Source organism: Dipodomys ordii, unplaced genomic scaffold, assembly GCF_000151885.1.
Source record: "Dipodomys ordii isolate 6190 unplaced genomic scaffold, Dord_2.0 Scaffold30, whole genome shotgun sequence".
Classification (NCBI taxonomy): Eukaryota; Metazoa; Chordata; class Mammalia; order Rodentia; family Heteromyidae; genus Dipodomys; species Dipodomys ordii.
Window position 1 is genome coordinate 5488004 of NW_012267246.1, and position 22015 is coordinate 5510018.

Consider the following 22015-nt stretch of genomic DNA (forward strand, 5'->3'; position numbering starts at 1 on the left):
CTCCTCCTCCTCCTCCTCCTCCTCCTCCTCCTCTTCCTCTTTCTCTCTTTGTTTAATGAAGGGGGAAAAGAAAGAATGAAGAATACCATTAAAACACGTCTATGTTGGATATAATCTGTATGAAGAAAGAGATGCAGAAAACTTTTAATGACTACTTACAGGAAAGATATACTTTTTCCTTAGTTTGTGAAGGGAGAAGACAAAGAAATCTATCTTGACAAGAAGTCCTTTTTGTCCTACATTGTATAAAGTTTGCACAATCATTACACTTAGAAAAAAGTGCTCCGTGTCAGATAAAATCAGAGGCACAACTGCAGGTATAATTTTAAACATTGGATTAAGAACTTGAGACTCAGCAAGATCCATCATTTGGAGGTTTTTGAGTTATGGTCCAATCTTTGGTGAATATTTTTTTTCTGGCATCAATTGGTTAGAAGAGATTCACACACATGGTGTTATCTTTTCTTAGATATATTGTAATATGTGTTGTGGAATTAAGAAAATGAAGGTGTAAGCAAAATTGTGAGACATTATTGATGTACAAAGGCCTTAACTGGAAATGAGAATGGCCTAAATAGGTCCAGTGATCCAAATTAGACTTATTGGATTCTATTAATTACTATGAATTGTTATTCTGGAGCTTCAAGATAATTACTATAACCTTAAGGAAAGTAGAAAAGAGAAGAAAACTAGCTTCAGATGATGAGTTCAGTTTGGGCACATTGAATTTAGGAAAGAATTCATGAGCTATACAGATGGAAGCATCTGTTCTTTTTTTTTTTTTTACTCTGGGCTTTTTTTTAATTATTATTGTGAGAATAACGTACAGAGGAGTTACAATTACATGGGCAAGATAACGAGTACATTTCTTATCAAGCATTGTTGCCTCCTCTTTGTTTCCCCTTCCCATCCCTTCCCAGCCTCCTCCTACCCTATCCTCCCCCCTCAAAGTTGTAAAGTTGTTTTTCAACATAATGACTTGTACATCTCATTGTTGCAATAGGTCCACCTGTATCCCTAGTTAAACAATTTTTAACCACGTTCTTTTCTTTAAGGTAAATCAATCACTCACATTCCTTAATCCTGTTTGTGAATACCACTGCAGCAGCACCCTTAGGGAGACAGCTAGCTGTGTGATTTGCCTTGCAGTCACTACATTAGAGTAGATTTTTGATTTCATTTAGGTCAAGTCAAGCCACTGTCAGTAATCTGAGCTTGGATTAATAAGCATTTCTTAGTTGGGAGCTTAATACTTGAACTTGGGTTGAAAAAGCCATAAACATACTGTGATAGGGAAATATGACCAACAAAAAAATCAGTGATGTGCACAGATGACAGCATTTGTAGAATCAAGAAAAAGCAATATTTATATAAATTCATTCTATAGGAAAATTCTCCATTGTGAATCAAATTCAAAAATAGAACAATTAATACTGGTCACTGGAAAGAAACCATTTATTGAGTAGACTGTAGATCTGGAGTTCAAGCCTAACAAACATGTGTTGGAATGAGAGCCCATCTCATGTTAATTATGTCTTCTAGAATCTGCTATCAATATCAGCTTAGGACACGGGAGTTGTATTGTGTTTATTATGTCTAGAACCTGCCACCAACATCAAGGAGATACCTCAGGAGTTGCATTTTCCCTCTGTGATGCTGAGACTGTTAGACACACTAACTGAGATAAGTAAATCTCACTTCTCTTGGGGAAATTTGGGTCTCTGTGAATTCAATGACACTTAAAAGAGAAGTGATTGAGGCATCTCACATTCTATCCTGTGAGTCTTTTGAACCTGATAAAGTCCTTAATACTAGGATTAGATTCAGAACATTCAGACTGATACTTAGTTGGGATTCAGGCCCCAGGATTTCATCTGGTATCTTTCTGTTCCATTTCCTGATTATTCAAGAGTCATCTCTTCATTATACACAGTTCATAGAAACTTAGCTGATGTAGTTGACAAGAGCAGGAGAGGGAAGTTCACAATACCAAGAGGCGTTGGTCAGTGGAGAGGTGCAAACTCGGCCATGCACCAGCCACATATCTGCCTGTGAGCTGTAACAGGGCTTCCACCAAGCGAGTGTGTGACATTAATGGATTTTAGAATTCATAGTGCTTTACAACTGTTGAAATCTCATTCATACATGAACTTTTCTGATCATAATGTCAATCACTGAAGCATGTATTCCACTGTTTGCTCCAGTTTTACAGACAGCTAATAGAAGGATAGTAGGGTTTCTTCTAGTCAGTTGCTGACCAACTTAATCTCTAGATTTTCTCATTTAAACTTTTACTATTTTTGACACTATGTTTTGCAGCTAGAGTGATCAGTGTAAGCAGTTAGGAATCATTAGTCACACACATCAGTTTCTCTTTGAGGATATTATTATTATTATTATTTTTAACATACAGTGTGGATACTGAGTTCCAAGGTGTGGGCACAAGGCTGTGAGGTCAGCAGACAAGCTGAGCTAGCAATTCATTCACTGACCATGATGGACCACATACAAATGGCTGAATCAGCCAAGAACTTTACTTGGCAAAAATACAGTAGGAAAGCAGACAACAGCAGAAACAACAGATCATTCAACCCCAGAGAAAACTAGAAAGAGAGAAGGAGAAAATGGATGATTTGATTGTGTCTTCTCTTGTCTGTTCCTTGGTGATGCCCAGGTTCACTCTCTGTTCTGGGTTCTAGGTGAAGTCAGGTGTCTTTCTTTCAAATCTCTGCCAGTGGAAAAGAATATTAATATTCTAATTTAAATAGCTTATTCAACCAAGCTTTCACTTACACGGAAGTAAGTATTTGTTAGTTTGCTTACAGGCATCTATTTAGAATGAAATCCAAGTCTCTGTTTTGATAGATTTTATTTTAAATGATAATATGCTTGCTATTTTCAATTTAAGACACAAACAGTATGATTTCTTTTGAGGCATTACAAAATAATTCATGAAAATTTCTTTATTTCTGAGGAATAATCAGCCATATCATGTAGACCATTTTGTTCAGTCATTAACATTGTTGACTGTATGAGACAATAGTTGGTAGTTCTTCAAAATTATTATTATTATTATTATATTGCCCAATAGGAAAAAACTCACCCAACCTTGAATGACTTAAAACAGCAATAATTCATCTCCAAGTCTGGACACCAAAGACTCTTTGGCAGCTCCAAGGAAGCATCTGTTCTGTGCCTTTCCCAGTCTTTAGTGTTGCTGACCATCCCTGACATGGAAGGCTGTGTACATGTGCCGCCTCAGTCCCTGTCACATGGTGTTCTCTGCATGTCTCAGTCTATGTCCCATCCCTGCATCTCAAAAGGACACTGGTTGAATTTGAACTCACCTTAATTCAGTATGATTAATTTCCAAAGGAAATCATATTCACAGGTACAGAGTTAGCAAACCAATGTAACTTGGTTTTTTGTAGACATATTTCAACTCACAAGATGCCCTAAGCCAGGGCAAATAATGGTAAATAGGCAGAACAAACAGATGTCACCAAAAAGAATCCTTTTGTTGTTGCTGGTGGTGGTGGTAATGGGGTTTGAACTCAGGGTCTTGGCACTATCCCTGGGCTTGTTTTGCTCAAGGCTGGCACTCTACCACTTTGAGCCACAGCATCACTTTCCTAAAAAGAATCTTTCTGTGTACTAGTTAAACAATGCGCATGATATTAAGATAAGTATGAGAACAGTGTCAACAACTAACACAATCAGATGCAAAGGGTTTCTCTCCATCTTCTATAGTAAACAAACAGATTGTTGGGATTTATAGGGTGACAACTACATGCCACAGACAAGTTATATTCAAGAAGGAAAATATACTTCCTTTTATTTGATGAGCTGAAGGCAGTAAATACCTACCAATTCTATTGTGAATGATTTCTGTCATTTGAATAGAAACAATACATAAGGACTTGTGACTGTATTGAATCTTATTGATAATCAGGTTAGCTTCAGACTATGAGACTAAATGAGAGTCAGTTCCTGGTCAAAGAAAAGAGACTCAAGTCTCAGTGGCTATCTGACACATTTCACCATTTTACTTCCTCTTCCCCAATACTACCCACTAAGGATAGATTAATGAGCAAAGAAACCAAACAATTAGTTAGGGACTTAAAAATGATATGTAAAGAAACAAAAATGAACATTAGCCACTGAAACAGAGATGAAAGGCATGCATGAGAATAATTTCACAACTAAGAAGTCAAAAAGGATGGCAAAGGATGAAGAACCCAAATTAGTCAATGATATTGACCTATAAAATGGACAGAGGGCAATCACAGTGGTCTTTTGTATTTGCAGGGACTGGCAGGAGATATTTGGTGCTTGCTGACAAGAACTAAGAAATGTAACAAAGTCAAGAGAGTGATGAAAAGTGATCTGGAACCTATTAAAATAAGAATAAATAGTGTAACAGAATTTCTTTGGAATTTGAATAAAGAAGAAGAAATGGAGTTGAAAAGAGAAGCCTAGAGTGGACTTGAAAAAATCAAATAAATTCAAATGGAAGAAAATAATATGAGAGAGAGAGAGAAAGGAGAACATAAGTAAAAATTGAAGTCTCTGCCAGAGAGATTGGAGAGTATATTAAAATTTATAGGAATTTTTCTGCACAGTAAGCCTATAAAAGGCTGATCCACTCATATGAAGCTCTGATGTAGGCCTTGTTAAAGATGTTAGAGAAGTATTTGGGCCAAAAATCTTATTCCATATAAGAAAGACTTATTGAAAATTTTTATGTCAAGATAGAAAGGTGACTATTCATTTCCTCAAATGATGTCTTATTTTTATCTATTGATTTTTAGTTCCTTAAAATAATTGCTATAAGTTTATTTTAACATCATTTACTTTGTCCATTCATTTATATGAATTATGGAATAAATTACACCTAGGGCTTAAATATTTCCCTTGTTTCCCCTTCCTCTTTTATATTCCATCATTCCTCCTCCTTTCCTCTGTTCTTCCTTTCTTCCCTCCTTTCTTTTCTCCCTTTCTCCCTTCTTCCCTCCATTGCTTTCTCTCTTCCTCCCTTCCTCCCTCTATCCCTCTCTTTCATTCATTCATTCATTCAATCATTTGTTCCTTCCTTCCTTGCTCCCTCCCTCCCTTTCTTTCCTTTATTCTTTCCCTTCAGTCTTTTCTTTTGGGCCTTTCTTCCCTCTCTCACTTATTCTCTTCCTTCTTTCCTTAAATTATTGCAAAAGAGAAGGAGAACTGATCATTTTAATTTCAATAACATAGAAAGACATAAAATATTTGTAACAGAAAGAAAAAAGAAAGCAAATGTTAAATAGCAAACAGAAATAACAATTAGGCCATAGATGAGGGTCAGGGTAGAAAATATGAGAAGAAAGAAATAAAGATTATGTAGGATAATGTAAGAGATTTATTTGAAATGACTTGATGAAATTCTGACAGTTGACCAAAAGGGTTGAGGTGGTCAAGTTGTGGATCAAATTAAAAGTTTGAGATAAAATTTTGTATTGAAAGTACTTTTGGTGGTAGGCCTTCTCTTAGTTTATAACGTCAAAGGGTATCTGACCAGTATTTGTAGTCATCTCCTTCCTTATGACTCATAAAACTAACACCTGCTCAGGGGGTCACTGGCTGCATTCGTTTCTCTGGTTTTCAGTGGTTTCCAAAAGGACTTAGCTACTGAGGAAAAGCTCATCATCAAGTAAGGAAATTGTGCCAGTAATATTGTATAGGGTGAGAAAAAATAAGAAAATGTGTCACAATTATCAAAGGCTCTTTAATACTCAATATGTACAAATAACTAGCTTCAGTGCTATTACTAAGGTAAATATTTTTAAATTGATGATTACAACATTTTTAGATTAGATTTGGTAAAAAAGTCAATAATAATGAAAAGATAACCTCAGAGACCTTCATAAAATAACAAATAACAGGAGCACAACTATAATCAAGAATACTACTTCAATCAAGTGCCTGTTGCTCTCACCTGTAATCCTAGCTACTCAGGAGGGTAAGATACAAAGCATCATGATTAGAAGCCAGTTTGAGAGGCTTAATCTCCAAATAACCAGAAAAAAATAACCCCAGATGAGGAGATGCTGAGGTGGTAGATCATCAGCCATGAACAAGAAAGCCAAACAAGAGCATTTGGCCCTGAGTTGCAATGCCAGAACCAGGGGAAAAACATTAAAAAAATTAAAACAAAGTCCCACTTATTCCTACTGTTACAATGGGGGTATTTTCAACCTGAGCTTTGGACAACCCATTCAAATAATTACAAGTACTTAACTGCTTTGAGTACTAAAAATTTAAACTGCAAATGACTTATTTTTCACATAATACTATAACAATGTCTAACATAGGATACTACATGGTACAGGCATACAGGTATGTGGGCACATGATGTGATATTAAATACAGAAAGTCAAATGGAATCCTGCATTCAATAGTATGCGTGTAGTCAAATACACCAAGAGGCCATTTGCATCTTGAGATGTCAACACAGTGCCTTGCTTATAAAAATATTAAATGGAGGGACACAGGGTGAATAAATGCAGCAGCAGTACTCACTAGACACAATGTGGAAAATGAACTATACAACTTGTGGGCCAGGATGGGAGGGAAAAAATTAGGAGAGAGTGAAGGAACGGGTGACATTTCCCAAAAAGAAATGTACTCATGACCTGACTTATATAACTGTAACCCCTCTGCACATTACCTTTATCATAGAAATAAAACATATTTGATTAAACAAACACCAAGAAGTGGCATGTTTAGTGCAGCAAAGGTTGCATTCAACTGGGGAGCAGGGGGCTAGAGCTCAAGGTTCGCAAGGGGCTAAACACGGGCTCTGGAACAATTGGAAGATGGGAAAAGTAGCAGGCATCACAAGCATTGGGTTCACCTCCCTTCCTCTTCCCCTCGCTAACTATGCAGACTGCGCAGCAGACTCCTGACAACACGAGAGGGAAAAAGTTACAAAATAACACAGAAAATGGTATCTGCTCACTCCTGGTGCATCTGAGCTAAATCATTTTCTCAAAGGTACAGTTCATTAAAATCTGTCCTGCCAACCTTGTTATTTAGTCACCTTTCTTCTGTCACTTCTGTGACAGAATTCTGACAAGATCCAAAGGGTCATTGAAATGCCTTCCTGCTCTTTCCCATTCATGGGAATTTTTAACCAAAAAGGCTAAATATATTCTCTTCAATTGTGTGTTGCCAACCCAGAAACAGGTTCCCACAATGATACCTTTCACCACAGCTTTCAAACTACCCAGCTACTGTCTCCCTCATCTCAGCAAGTGTAAGTACCCTGGTGCTTTGTGTTACTTTCAAATGGAGCTTTGGTTTCATTGACCACGGTAGGCTGAGTCAAAAATTTTTTTTCTGATAATAACAAGCATTTCTTTTACAGATCACTTTATTGGGAAATGATGTTTTCTTTCCCTTCCAAGATTTTTTTCTACCAAAGCCCAATTTAGATTATTTCCATGATTATTAATCATCCTCAAAATTCACTACAATGTGTCTCAGTTAAGGCCTAATTAACGAGTCCTCGTTGCAGGTAGCTACATCTGAGCCATGCTGAGCCATGCATGAGGCTCCGTTTCTCACATTTCTCTAAGTGGATCCATTCTTCCTTTAGCTTCTGTTAGGAGCCTTCTCTTGTCAAAGGAAAGAACATGTTCCATCAACAATATTTTCTAGAGAGAATTTTAATACCGATCAGTCTTTTCATAGTGTCTGGTAATGCTTAATTTAAGTCAACTTCTAAATATTAGCAGAAACCATGAAAAGACTGATCAGTATTCTGGAAAACATTTGTTTAACTTTGCTAGGATTGTAGATTCAATGAATTTGGATACAAATATTTGACTCTACAGTCCTAGCAAAGTTAAACAAATACTGAAAAGATGCAAAGATTCAGAGTTTATATATTTCCTAGTGGTGTATGGTAGTGTGTGGTAAATGCAAACTTACCAGCCCAATAGAAAACTATCAAATTCATAGAAAATTTAGACTTTTCTATGCCTACGACTATGTTTCATTCCTTTATTAACCAAAAATTGAGAGCAGTTTCCAGCCTTTGCCTATCCTGCAGTACTCTGCTTGACAGTAGATGAGGATATGCATCCTTCATATTCACACATACGAAGCGTGTAAGCATCTCCTTGCTATTACTCGTAGCCTGCTTAAGAGTAACAAACCTGTTTTCAATTCTTCTCAACCTACTTGCTATAAGTTCAAAAAACTCATATTGTGAGAAATGATCTCATTCATGGAAATAGTAAATGTATTTGTCAGTTTCTGCCACTGTGGCAAAACACCTGGAAAAACCACGTAAGTAGGGAATTTTATATAAGCTCATGGATGAACTCACCCTCTGATGATGATGTGAGCCCATTCATGATGCTCCAAGTTCTTGGTATCTCACTGACTAGGGATGAAGCCTTCAATCCACGGACCTTTAGAGGGAGTGCTTCATATTTAGGCATTTGGATACCCAGGGAACCTCACACTCAGTGAACATTTACTGTAAAGTGAATCCTGGGAATCCTTTGAATTCCAATCCCAATATTACGAGAGTTCTAATACTCTTTTACCAGGGCAGGGTTTAAATGCATAAGTAGCAATATTCTTTTTTTATTGTGAAAAAACCATACAGAGGGGTTACAATTACATGGGCAATATAATGAGTACATTTCTTATCAAGCATTGTTGCCTCCTCCTTTGTTTCCCCTTCCCATCCCTTCCCATCTTCCCCCCTCCCCCAGTACCTCCTACTCCCCTACCCCTTTCCCCCCTCCCCCGCCAAAGTTGTAAAGTTCGTTTTTTTACATAACATCTTGTACATCTCATTGTTGCAATAGGTCTACCTGTATCCCTATTTAAACTATTTGTTTTTTCCCTTCCCCTCCACAAATTATACCAACATCAAATACAGTGAAAGCAGGGGTCATACCGTGGGGGAGGGACAAACAAAACAACAAAGAAATCATCTTATAAATACGTTAGAAACAATTTCATGAAAGCAAAAACATTTGAGTACTTACCTTGGGGTTCATTTCACCTAACATCAACTTATCTGAACTTTTCTGTTTGTATCAGACATATACTAATTATTGCAAATAAGGGAAATCATGGGACCTATGTTTCTTTGGGCCTGGGTTACTTCACTTAATATATTTTTTTCCAAGTCTTTCCATTTCCTAACAAATGAGGCAATGCCATTCTTTCTGATGGAGGCATAGAATTCCATTCCGTATATATACCATATTTTCTTGATGCATTCTTTGTGTTTTCATCCATTATATTATTAACTGCAAGTGCCTTTTATTCATTCTACCCTCACATGGCCATTTCCACACAGATATGCAGTGTGGGGGTCCCAATGGGAACAATCAATTGTGAGATAATAATGTGGTTAACCAATCATCAATTCCTTTGATTGAATGTTTATTCTCACGATAGACTGTAGAATTTTAATCTGATCAGCATTTCTCAACTCTACCCCTTTCACTTTTCTTCTTTGCTGTTCTCCAAATTCAATTACCTAAGTGGCAGTCCCCTCTACTCTTATTTTCCCCAAAGCACAATCCATATATTTACAAGGCAATGGATCAAATATATGCAATGTAAACCCTATTATCCTATGGATGATATTCTCCAGTAAGACTGTATATTATTTATAGGATAAAGTCAAAACTGCTTAACATGGCCATGATTATACTCCTAGTCTTGTCTACTTCTCTCATCTGGTCAAAACCTGTCTACCCAAGACCTTAAGAAATGTCTCTGGAGTGGAACAAAGTTGTGAAATTGTACACCCTGGAGAACAATGACATATTTTGGTAACAGCATAGGGAGAGGTGACATCAAACAAGATATATTGTATTCATAAACTGCCTCATATGGGCATCTCCATTGTACAACTGCTTAAAGATATTTTTAATCTTAAAATAAAAAGCATGCTGAATGTATGAGTAAAATTAATATTAGGGAAGAGTTTTAAAAAGCAAGTGGCTTGTTCTGGATTGGAAGCTAAATGTAAAAGTGGTATTTTGATCATTTTTTTCATCTAGGAAGCGGAAAATAATAAGGACTAACTCTATGAGTTAGGAAGCAAGAGCATTCATATTAACTAAAAACGGAAGAAACATGGTCATGTTTTAGTTTAAACTACATACTTGTGTTTATTTCTGGGGAGGAATCGTGGCTGTGTGCTCATGTTTGCAATCTCTTTCTCCGGTCAGAATGTGTGTGTCTTGTGTTGTTCTGTGAATTGTTACTGATTAATAGAGAACACAGTGGATCGCCTGTTGTTGCTAGCTCAGATCCCAGCTAACACCAGCACAAGCTATATCTCTACTACTTCCTGCTTCACATCCTGTAAGCTTTGAACTTCTTCTTAGATGTGCATGATTCTCACTCCTGTTAATTCTTTTTGCAGGTTGTACTCCTTACCTACAATCCTATTCAGTCTACCATTGCTTGGCTAAACCCAATTTTAAAATAGAGAAAGGAACATTTTAAAAAGAGCTCTTTTAGATTTATAGGAGAGCTGGAAAGATAATACAGGGACTCCCTGTGTATCTTTATTCAAAAAATTATTGTAAAGGTGATGTACAGAGGGGCTACAGATACATGTCAGGTAATGGGTACATTTCTTTCAGAACAGTGTCACCTTTCCTGTGTATCTTGCTTTGCCAGTTGTTAAACTTCTGCATCAGCAGGGAGCACTAGTACTACTCATCAACCAATCCTGAGATATTAGGACTCAGGAAATGCCTGGTTTATTACCTAACATTCCTTTTCCTTTTTGGTTCAGGACACTGTTGAAGACAGTGAATGTAATCATTTATTTGTCATGTCTCCCTTACTCTTTTAAGCTGTAACAGTTTCCCAGACTTGCTTTTGATGACGTTGCTGATTTGGGGAGCACCACTAAAGGATTTTGCAGGATGTTCTAGTGGATATGTTATGGTGTTTTTCTCATTATTAGACTAGGAAGAAGGGGACATTTCATTCTCACTCTATCCTGGTTTATACTGTTGATGATGATTTGCCACTGCGGACACTGCCAGCCTGAGGCTGTAATTGCCAGGATTCTCACCAGGCATTTCCTGATTCATAATATCCACACTGCCAGGGAAATCCTCCCTTCAGCTTCATTTACTCATTAATTCAATCAGTGAAGATGTATAGGTATCTATTCACTGGTAGTAGAGATTGATCGTGCAGATTTTTAGCTGTCTGTGTTAGAATTCGTGTTGCAATTTCATACTTCATTGATAATTCTGTGTTTATTTTTACTGAAATTGTTGTCTCAGCTTTAGGCATCGGGGATTCTCCAGTTGGTCCTTGTGCCTCTGACTGACATCAGAGTTTTGTTTTAGTCTGTCTTTTGTACATGCCTTCAGAGGAAAAATAGAAGCAAACTGTACTACTCGATAAACAGGAATGCAGGCAAGAATCTCATAAAAAGGTTTTCAAAGTGAAACATTTTATAAGATCTATGTTTTTTAATGAAAATGAACAGTAGGATAACTATAGTGACGACATTTGTATGGATGCAAAAAGTAGGAGCTGCTTCATCAAAAAAAATTGGTCACTACAGTATCTGAGTTCAAAGCTCTGACTTAGTGTTTTGGAATGCGAGAAACTAGTTTCAGCCTTAGCACTGGAAAGAGAAGCACACGGATGGACATACAACTACAGAGTAAGATGCCCACATGACCTTGCCCGCTGTAAGTAAGAGAAATAATAAATGGTGGCACACTGGGGGATATTTTAGCATATTAGATGAACCTAGTTACCTAACCCTTTCATAACTAATTCACATGGATATGCTTGCTCATACCTTTCATTATATTCTGTGATGAAATCCATCTCAAAATTCTTACCTCTTCTTCCCCATAGTTGACCTACACTTCATCTCTAAAGTCTGCTTATTTACTTTGTACGAATTTTTTCTTACACTGTCACGATGGAGGCCATCCTGTTGGCATGACAACCAGGAATGACAGCATCACATCATCTGAAATCTAAGTCATGCTTAAGAAAAGGCCCAGTGAGTACTTATTAGACAGAGTTATCTAATGTACAGTCCCTTCAGGGTCTGCATTGTTATTTTGTTTGTTTCTTAGCAAAGTATTTGTGACCTATTTTATATATTAACTTTCTGCTAATTAAAAATAATTCTTTTTCCCACAGGAACTATATAAATTCTCATTGTGATTCATGCCAGAGTTTTCAGACATTGGATCTTTTAACACTGTCAACTCTGTTAATATTGAGTCAACAACTTAAAATGAAAAATGCAGAATTACTTTGCTCTGACTCATATGCATTTTTATAGAGATAGCTATCACTGAGAAATGGGAAATAAAGCTGTTTCGATTACACATTAGTGTTCAGGCTGACATAATCTACTTTTTACAGGATATGATATGTGAAGAGAATACACAGATAAAATCAGAGCACCAGGTGACATATTCACTTCACTATAGTTATTAAGATGTCACAAAGATGTTCTTTGCCTTACATATGGTGTATTCACATGTTGATCTTCAAGAGGGTGGAGGGAGGGCACAGAACTGGAGGGACAAAGGAGGACAGAGCAGCAATGGAGCTCATTGACACTGATGAAAGTGAACTACCCAATTTATGTGTGGAGATGGGAGGGACTGGGAGAGAGGGAGGGAGGGAAAGACACTGGATGAAAGGAAATGCACTGACTCATGCAATTTTAATTCCTCTGTACATCACCTCTATAATAACACACAGCAAATTAATTTAGGTACATAGCCTATGTGTCTGGTGTAGTATTGTTTCTGTGCTTCACAGTTGGAAATCCCAAGGAACTTGGATAAGATTGATTGGGAAGGAACATGAAGAGGAGAGAGAAGGCTAGAAGGGTAGTTCTGACCAACATGCACTGTGTCCAAATGCGATGTTACCGTGAAACACTCTTGTGCAACTTGTCTATGCTAATAAAAATGAAAACACTTTTGTACAACTGGTCTATGCTAATAAAAATGAAACAAAAGTAAAAGAAAGGAAATGTTGAACTGAGGTAATAATAGTGAGATTTCCCTCCTTGCTTTGATTTTGGGTGAGAGAGCTTTTTATGCTTATAGTTTTAAGAAGGCTTTCCTCCTCTTTTTACATCATTTATTTTTTAATAAGTGGTATCTTTTGACTCATCAAGAGGCTTTCCTTCAATTCTTAGTTTGGCAGAAAGTTTAGCAGAACTTAATCTTTTTTCTTTTCTTTTTATTTGATTATCCTATGAATAACTTTAATATTTAATATTAAAAAATGTTTTTCCCCCAGAAATAAAACCAATCTTCTCAGGAAAAAAATAGCAATTTTTCTTCAGGAGGTTTATGTTTGATGGGAGTTCTTTTTAACCTGTAGTGTTATTATATTGAGTAAAGGGAACAGGGAGCTAAAAACCGTTTTAGAAAGGAAATAAAAAAAATCTTCAGCAAGATACAATCTAGACATAAGTCTAACATATATGTATAAAAATCAGGGTTGATGTAAGCGGGGTCAAAGTAAGAGATAAGAAGTTTGAAACCAAAGTAGAGTCTGAGATTCTAGCAATACCTCATAAGTAATGTTGTGAAGTTCTTTTTTTTGTGGTTGTGAAGTTCTTAACAGTGTGTTTTATATATATATGTATATATATTACAATAATATATATTACATTATTAAAATTATGTATTATTATATATCATATATTATATATCATATATATCACATAGTATATGATATATATCATATGGTATATGATAAATAATATATACTATAATAAATATGCATGATATGTATCATATGACATATAGCTATGTTATGTTATATGTATTAATAATATAATATATAATGTAATATATAGTCTATATATTAAACACTTAGTCAAGGAACTCAGGTACTCCTTGTCTCTGGGGTAGTGACAACTCCAGAAGGTTTTATGCCCTCTTTCTAAAGCCATAGACTGTATCTTATTCCACCGTCCAATATTATGATAGTCCCATAATAGCTGTGATAAGGCATTCTAGGGGAGTTTAAAACAGAAATAAAATTTGGTTATAAGTCAGTATCTGGAATGTTCTTTCATTGTGAGAGACTGAGATTACAAGGGAAAAAGATCTCTTGGCGGATGCAGCATGTCTTGTTTCTGACAGGCCAATGATGGCCTTGATTATCCTTACTTCAAATTGAACCACTTGCAAACTATATTGTTACTGAAAAAATAAATTATCCCTCTGGCCATTAAGATTTTCTTAAAATGTGATTTGGTCTTTAGCAGAAAATTGCATTACGTTTCATCCTTACTAAGCACTTTATTTCTATGCTTGATGTGCATTGGAATTGCTGTTTGGGGGGAAGGCCATATTTTAAGATAGTTGGAGAAAGCCTGAGCTGTGCTATCAAGTGACTAATCTTACTTGTTGGAAACACTAAAACAGAAGTTTGGATGAAAGGGATCTTTAATCACACTTGTGATCAGTTCTCTAAGAACTTTAGAATAAATTAGGGGAGAAAAAAAAGGGACCAAGAGATTGTTTGGATCATTTGTTTTCATTCTTTCCCTTCTCTGTCTACTGCAATAACCCCATACTCAGCACAGAGCTCTGTCTAGGTCCACTGGATGGATGAATTCACATGGATCTCATAAAGCTTATTCTTCTTTGGTGAGTGAGCTGCGAAGAATGAGGTATGGAGAGGACTTTTTTAAATATATTTTTTTATTGTAAAGATACTGTATGGAGGGGTTACAGTTACATGAGCAAGATGGTAAGTCCATTTCCTATCAAGCATTGTTACCCCCTCCTTTGTTTTTCTCTTACCATCCTTTTCCTCCCCTAACTTCTCCCCAGCAAAGTAGTAAAGTTGGTTTTCAACATAGTGTCTTGTACATCTCATTGTTACAATGGGTCACCCTATATCCTTGTTTCAGCATTTTGTTATTTCTCTTTTCCTCCTCAAATTAGAAAAATGTATATACAAGATGTAGGACACCAGAATCAAATACAGTGAAAGTGTATTAGTAAAGTGCTTAGTAAGGATGAAACGTAATACAGGGGTTATATCATGGGGGAAGAACATACAAAGAAACAAACAAAACCAATCACACAGAACATTGTAAGCACATTAAAAAGAACAACAAGAAAGATAAATCCCTTGTGTCCCTATGTTGGGGTTCATTTCACTTAGCATCATCTTATCTGGTCATATGTACTTAGCTTTTGACCTCTTCTGTTTGTCCTAGACATATACTAGTTATTTCAGATAAGGGAAACCATGAAACCTATGTTTCTTTGAGCCTGGCTTACTTCATTTAATATAATTTTTTCCAAGTCTTTCCATTTCCTGACAAATGGGACAGCATCATTCTTTCTGGTGGAGGCATAGAACCCTACTGCATTGTTGGTAGGAATGTAAACTTGTTCAACCACTTTGGAAAGCAGTGTGGAGGTTACTCAAAGGACTCAACATAGAGCTCCTCTATGACCCAGCAATCCCACTTTGGGGCATTTACCCAAATGATCACAAACAAGGCCATACTAAAGCTACCAGCACGACTATGTTCATCACAGCATTATTCACCATAGCTAAGATATGGAACCAACCTGGATGGCCCTCAGTAGATGAATGGATAGGACATTTTGATAAGACTCTTTAGACCATGTAATTTCTTTGACAAACACATTTTGATGCCAGGAGATTTTGACATGCCACCTTGATGTGCAACTCTGATGCTGGGGCTGCTTTGACATGATGTCATAAAGAAAGTAAGAAACTCTCAGCTTGGATTACTATCCACTTTACCCTGTCTTACCATGTAAAGAGAAAAGAGGGTGATAATGAGAGGGAGAGAATGAATGATGCTTAGGAACACAGTTAAGGAAACTGTAGACTCACACTGCAGAAATTAAAGCAATGATACTTACGCCTTTTTATATATCATAACAATAATATCTAACATATCCAAATGCTTATTCTCAGTACTTACCTATCCATCACTGCCTTAGGAAAAATTCTGCTTCACATTAACTACAGACACAGGGGAAAGTCATCTTTGCAACATGCTGTTATTCCAAATTGCCTAGAATATCCAATTTTAAATTACATTTCTCACGATGACTCCCCAATGTCCGATCTGTATTTATTTATTTATTTTACATTTTTATTATTACATCTTTAAGTAGTTGTACAAAGAAGTTCCCATTCTACAAAACAGCATATGAGTACAAGATGTTTGACAACATTGTCACCCATCCCTCCTAACCCATCCCTCTCTCACATTTTTTTAAAAATTGAGATTAGGTGATCACATAAATTTCACATATTTCACAGTATTATGGAATAGTGATGCTTAGTTAAAGTCACAAACACATTTTAACCTTCACAAGGCAAATTGTCATTATCGTAGTCTATAAAGTTTGTGAATTCTATGAGCTTTGACAATACAAATTATTTCTTCCACATCAGGTAATGATTATATTTCTTTCCTTTTGCTTAGTGTAGACTGTTCCCTCTTTCCCTCTCATTCCTCACTTTCCATGGTTGGCTTTGGTTGCTTAGCTCTTTTTCTTCTATGTTCAGTGCAGCTGATAGGCCCATTTGTTGTATGTTGTTCCGTTTTCCACTTATTCTGTTCCTCCTTCTGGCTTCCTTCCATTGCAATCATTTATCTACCATATATATGGTCAAGAACATGGAGTCATTTAGCAATGATACAACAAAGGGGGTGGCTGCGAACTGTTTTTATTATGAAAGTTCTTTAAACTGAACATTTGGGAGTCATTCTTGTTATCACCCCTTGAGAAACAATTTTCGCAATCTTAACATATACCTTAGATTTGTTGCTTCATAGAGACAGCAGCCACTCATGAAAATGTACAAGTAATGTCTAAATTATAGGGCATTGGAAATCGAGGTCTGGACTAGAGATGTCTTTAAGAGACATCTTTAATACCAACATTTAAGCTTTAAATGTAATGCTTGAATGAGGTTATTTCTTTCCTGCTCCATTAAAATGACTATATATATGGCTAGGTCAAAACTGTATTGTTTCAAGGTACTCAAGCGAATAATGATTACTTGTGATGAGTAAAGAATTACTGTTACATATCTAACTCTTTCTCATTTCTGTCTGAGTAATCTCCATTACATGTTGTGTCTGTGGTATCATGGAATTAGGTATGTGTATGAGAATGTGTGGAATGTGTGGAATGATGGTGCCAATAGCACCAATGTTCAGGAAAGGGATCACTAATGCCTGGTGGGCGGAAGAGCAGGTCTTTGCTGAGAACAGCCGTGGGTGTCAGCTGAAGAGATCCTTGAGGACTGAACACAATGCAACTATTTTTCTTCGTAGATAGTCAATCATATTGCTTATATCTGAGTGTGGCTATGAGGTGAAGTAGAGGGTATTAGGAAAGAGTATAAAGAAATCCTTATCACCTACAGAAAACCTAATAAGTTCTTTATTCCTCTGAGATTAACTTGAGGCACTGCATAGTTTTAGGATACTGGAATGGCCCACACTGTCTATAAAGTCTAACCAGGATATCAAAGCAAAGATAATCTCTTCCTCATTGGCTTTTTTTTTCCTACAAGGAAATCAATAGATGCTGAAGTAATGATGTGTGCATTTGTCAATGAGCTTTTTGGGAAAGTATTTGATGATGAATCCTTTTTTTTGGAAAAAAAAAAAACAAAAACAAGCTGCTGAGTAAGTTAGTGGCTGACCATGCTAGCTAAGTATTTCATTGCTAGTAATAAAACTTAAGTTGTCATTCTTACCTCAAGCATGTTGTCTGATGTCTTCAAGATTTTCATTTTCTTACCATTTTACTTAGTTTGATTATTTTCTTTTCTTTTAATTTTTGTTGGTTTTGGCCTTTAACTCAGGACCTGGGCGCTGTCTCTAAGCATGTTTGTTCAAGACTAGTGTTCCATCACTTTGAGCCACCGTACCATTTCCAATTTTCTGGTGGTTAATTGGAGATGAGAGTCTCACAGATTTTCCTGCCTGAGCTGGCTTTGAACAGAGATCTTCAGATTTCATCCTGATGAGTAGCTAGGATTACAGGTGTGAGCTACCAGTGCCTGGCTTTATTATTTTCCCTTATTAGACATAAGTGAAAATTACCAGTCTAAACAAATCTAAGGAACTTTGCATCCTGGCATATTTTCTCTTTCTGACAAGATCATCCCTGAGCGCATAAAACACATGCATGCACACAATTCAGAGACATTCTGTCCCTTCCTGCCTCACTCTAGGGAGATGTCTCATAATATGTTGAAAAAGGTTAGGAAGGAAAATTTGATTGTTTCTTGATAGGCTTATTGTGTTGGGAAGTAGTTGACTATTGGTCTGTGGGTTAGTTATAAAGTTACCCCATTAAAATGTCCAAGGGTTGAAGGCCTGGTTTTTACCCAGTGGAAAGTAAGGTTTTCAACTTCTTAAATGGATTAATCCATCAAGAGATTGTGAGAATGAATGCATCCTGAGAATGGGGCAGGAGAATGGGACGTAGGGGCAGGAGAATGGGACGTAGGGTCAGGTGGGATAGTCAGTTACTGAGATCTTACCAAGGGCCTCTTCCTCTATTCTCTCTTCTCTTCCTATCTTTCTTGATGTAAGAAGCTTTTCTGAACCAGGCCTGTCCACATGACATGTCTGCATCTAACTTCGAAGGGTCAAGGGAGAAAAAAGCACTAGAATGAACCACAGACTGCCACTTTGAAAACTATGAGCCAATATTATTCCTCAGGTTTGTTTGTCACAGCAACAAAAACTCTAACATGAGTGGGATGTGAGTTATTATTTTTGCATGCAGATGAAGACAGAGTTTTAAAACAGAGGGAATGAGCACCTCAAATATATAAAGAGATGCCCTTTGTATAGCCTGAGACATTGAGTTAACTACTAACATTATGATCAGCTTCAAGGTCCATATAACACTAAGGGGAAAGAGATAAAGCTAAATAATTGACACTGATGAATGTCTTAATTAAAAAGCCTAGATATAGAAAACAAGACTGTGTGGTTCACTTACTAAACATTTGCCTTTTTAGTGTAGAAATTTGATCCTCTGAAGGTCTTCAAGGCTTATTTCTGTGAACCTAGAGCCATTATGTGCAAATATCTCCATCCTTTCTCCTGTGATGAACGGAAATCAGCCTAAAAGGGAGGATGAGGGAATGTACAATGGAGGGCCAGGCCTAACTAAATTTATGCATGCTGCTTGGAATATACTAACAGAGACCAAGTCCCTCCGTTTGGTTTACAGAATTCCACAGAACTCAAGGAATTGTCCTTCAATCCTGGGGAGATGGCACTTCCTCACATCATTTGATAAAAATATTATTAGCATAGCCAGTTATCCTGTTGAAAGCTACCCCCAAGAGGAAGCATGACTCTTTCCTTTAGTGATTGATTTAACTAAGTGTAGCTGCAGTTCTTAAAAATTATAATACACACCCAGGCATTTCACTCTCCTTTTCATTCCAACTCAGAAAAGATACATATTCCAGATTTCGTTCAATAGCGACATCATGTCTGGCCAAGCATTTAAAATCTTAAGGCTCCCAACTCCACGAATTTATTAAAAAGAGATGGTGGCTATCTAAGGGGAATTTTATTATGTTCTTCATAGATGAGGTAAGGCCATTTTCACTGGCAGCATACTTTGGTTGCTACATAGAGTTCCTCTTATTTATAAACCATTTCAAAATTGTCCAAAGCCTCCTTTTATGCTTTTTAATTTTCACAACTATCCCACGAGGGAGGCAAATTACAGCAGCGCTGAAAACAACTTGGTCAGATAACGGCTTTCACATTCCGTGCTTAAAATAGAGATAATGAAACTTCCTTCTCCTTCCTGTTCATTGCATGAATAGAAACCTAGGCCGCTCCCAAAGAATCAGGCTTGATTTCCTTTTAGTTGTGGCTAAATGCTCTCACTTAGGAGGGTGGGATCACTGGAAATGGGGTCCCATTTTCCTGGCCACGTACTGAAAGGCAACTTTAGGCTAATGGTCCAAGAGGTAGCTCTGAGAAGGAGATATGACAAAGGGATTTGAAATCAAGTAGTGCACTAACAAGAGCAGTACATGGGAAAGAAATCTGAGGGAGAAGCTGTCCTTGTCACTCACATCTTACCTTTAGGATAATGTGCCTAGAGGCAATGCTAGGAGATACTTTGAAGTGGTTGAAAATCCAGTCACTTACAAAGCAGAGCAATCTATGAAATAGAAATTTTAGGCCTGGTGACCCTTGACTCAAAAGCCTAGAAAAGCTTTGTTCTTTATTTTGTTTTGTTCTCTCCTCATCTCTTCACACTGCTCCAAGCTTAAGTACCCTACAAAGAGGCTGCTCTTCTCTTTATGAGGATGGTGAGAGAATTGAGCTATCCTGGAGTGGGAGTCTCAACATTTTTATGTGCTGTAATTTGAAGACTCACTGTAAGAGTGACTCAGAATAGCTTCAGATGTTACTGGTTACTGTGTCTGTAATGCAGTGGGGACAAGCTTAGCATTCAGTTGCAAAAATATTTGCAGAAAGCCAGGCACGGGGGTAGGGGGGAAGTGGGGGGTGGGGGATGGGTGGGGAGGGTGGAGAAGGGGTCAGCGTTTGTAATCCTAGCTACTCAGGAGGTTGAGATCTGAGGATCATGGTTCAAAGCCAGTCCAGGCAGGAAAGGCTTATCTCCAATAAAATACTCAGAAAAAAACCTACTCCAAAAAACTACTCAAATGTGGCATTGTGGCTCAAGTGGTAGAGTGCTAAACCTCGAGCACAAGAAGCTCAGGGATACTACCCAGGCCCAGAGTTCAAGTCCCAGGACCAGAAAAAGAAAAATTTACTGAAATGATTTATAATGAATGCCTTAAAAAAAACACTTTAAGTTGTGTTTAGTAATCCTCATTTGAATCCTAAATTAAATGATTATATAATTTTACACAGAATTAGAATGTAACACTTAGATTGTGGATAAGAGCAAACATTAATTCCATCCAGTCTTTTGTGGCTAGATATATCAAAATCGGACTCGTCTACAGCAGTCTAGTAATGATATGATTATTCCTACAGTTGGCTGAAAGCTATGAAATGCTCAGGACTAGAAGTCAAAAATAGGAAGGTCATGGTCCCCAGAGAAGCCATGATGATCCTCCCAGTAACTATTAACCAAAAAGACAAATGCATACCCTTCCTGAATTAACTTACCTTGTAGTTAAAGTTCTAATGAATATAAATACCCATCTTAACAAAGGGAAAATAATGCATATTATTAAATATTGCCAAAATAATAGATTTATTTCCAATATATTAGACTTTCTGTATTAACAGCTTCATTTAATACTCACATACTTTGTACTAGGTATGTGAGTCAAGTTGAAGACATTCCTACAGATTTGTCAAACTCAGAACATAATATCTAGAGCCAGTTCACTATTTTTCACCTATCAACTGTATCTATTTTCCTTCTTTCAATAAAAATATGTAGACAGATAATAATTTTGTTTCTTGAAGGATTATTATTAGCACATTCATTCATCTGTGGTAGAATTAAGCTGAAAGGAGTTAAGATCGATCTCTAAGTTTCTTTCAAAGTTTGTGTTTCTATATTTAAGTATATTTGTTTTTAGAATTGCCGAATTTAGGGTAAAAACTTGAGGTGCTGGGTTTCTTTCCTCTGTGGACTTTCTTTCTTTACAGGAAACCAATTCACCAGTAATATATATTTTAAAGTAGCTCAATATGATTTTATAGGAAATAAAAAGCAGAGTATCACCTCTAAATGATAAGAATAATTTGTAAAAATAAAGTGCCTCACAATTCCTTATTTACATGTATACTTTAAAATACTATTTTGTATGAATTTGTAAATAAAACAATACTAAAGAGATATTGATTAGCCAATTTAGGATGGGCAAACCATTTTTCTATTATAAAAAAAAAACTATAAAAACCTTTACCTCCTTTATACTTACATAAATTTTAATGGTG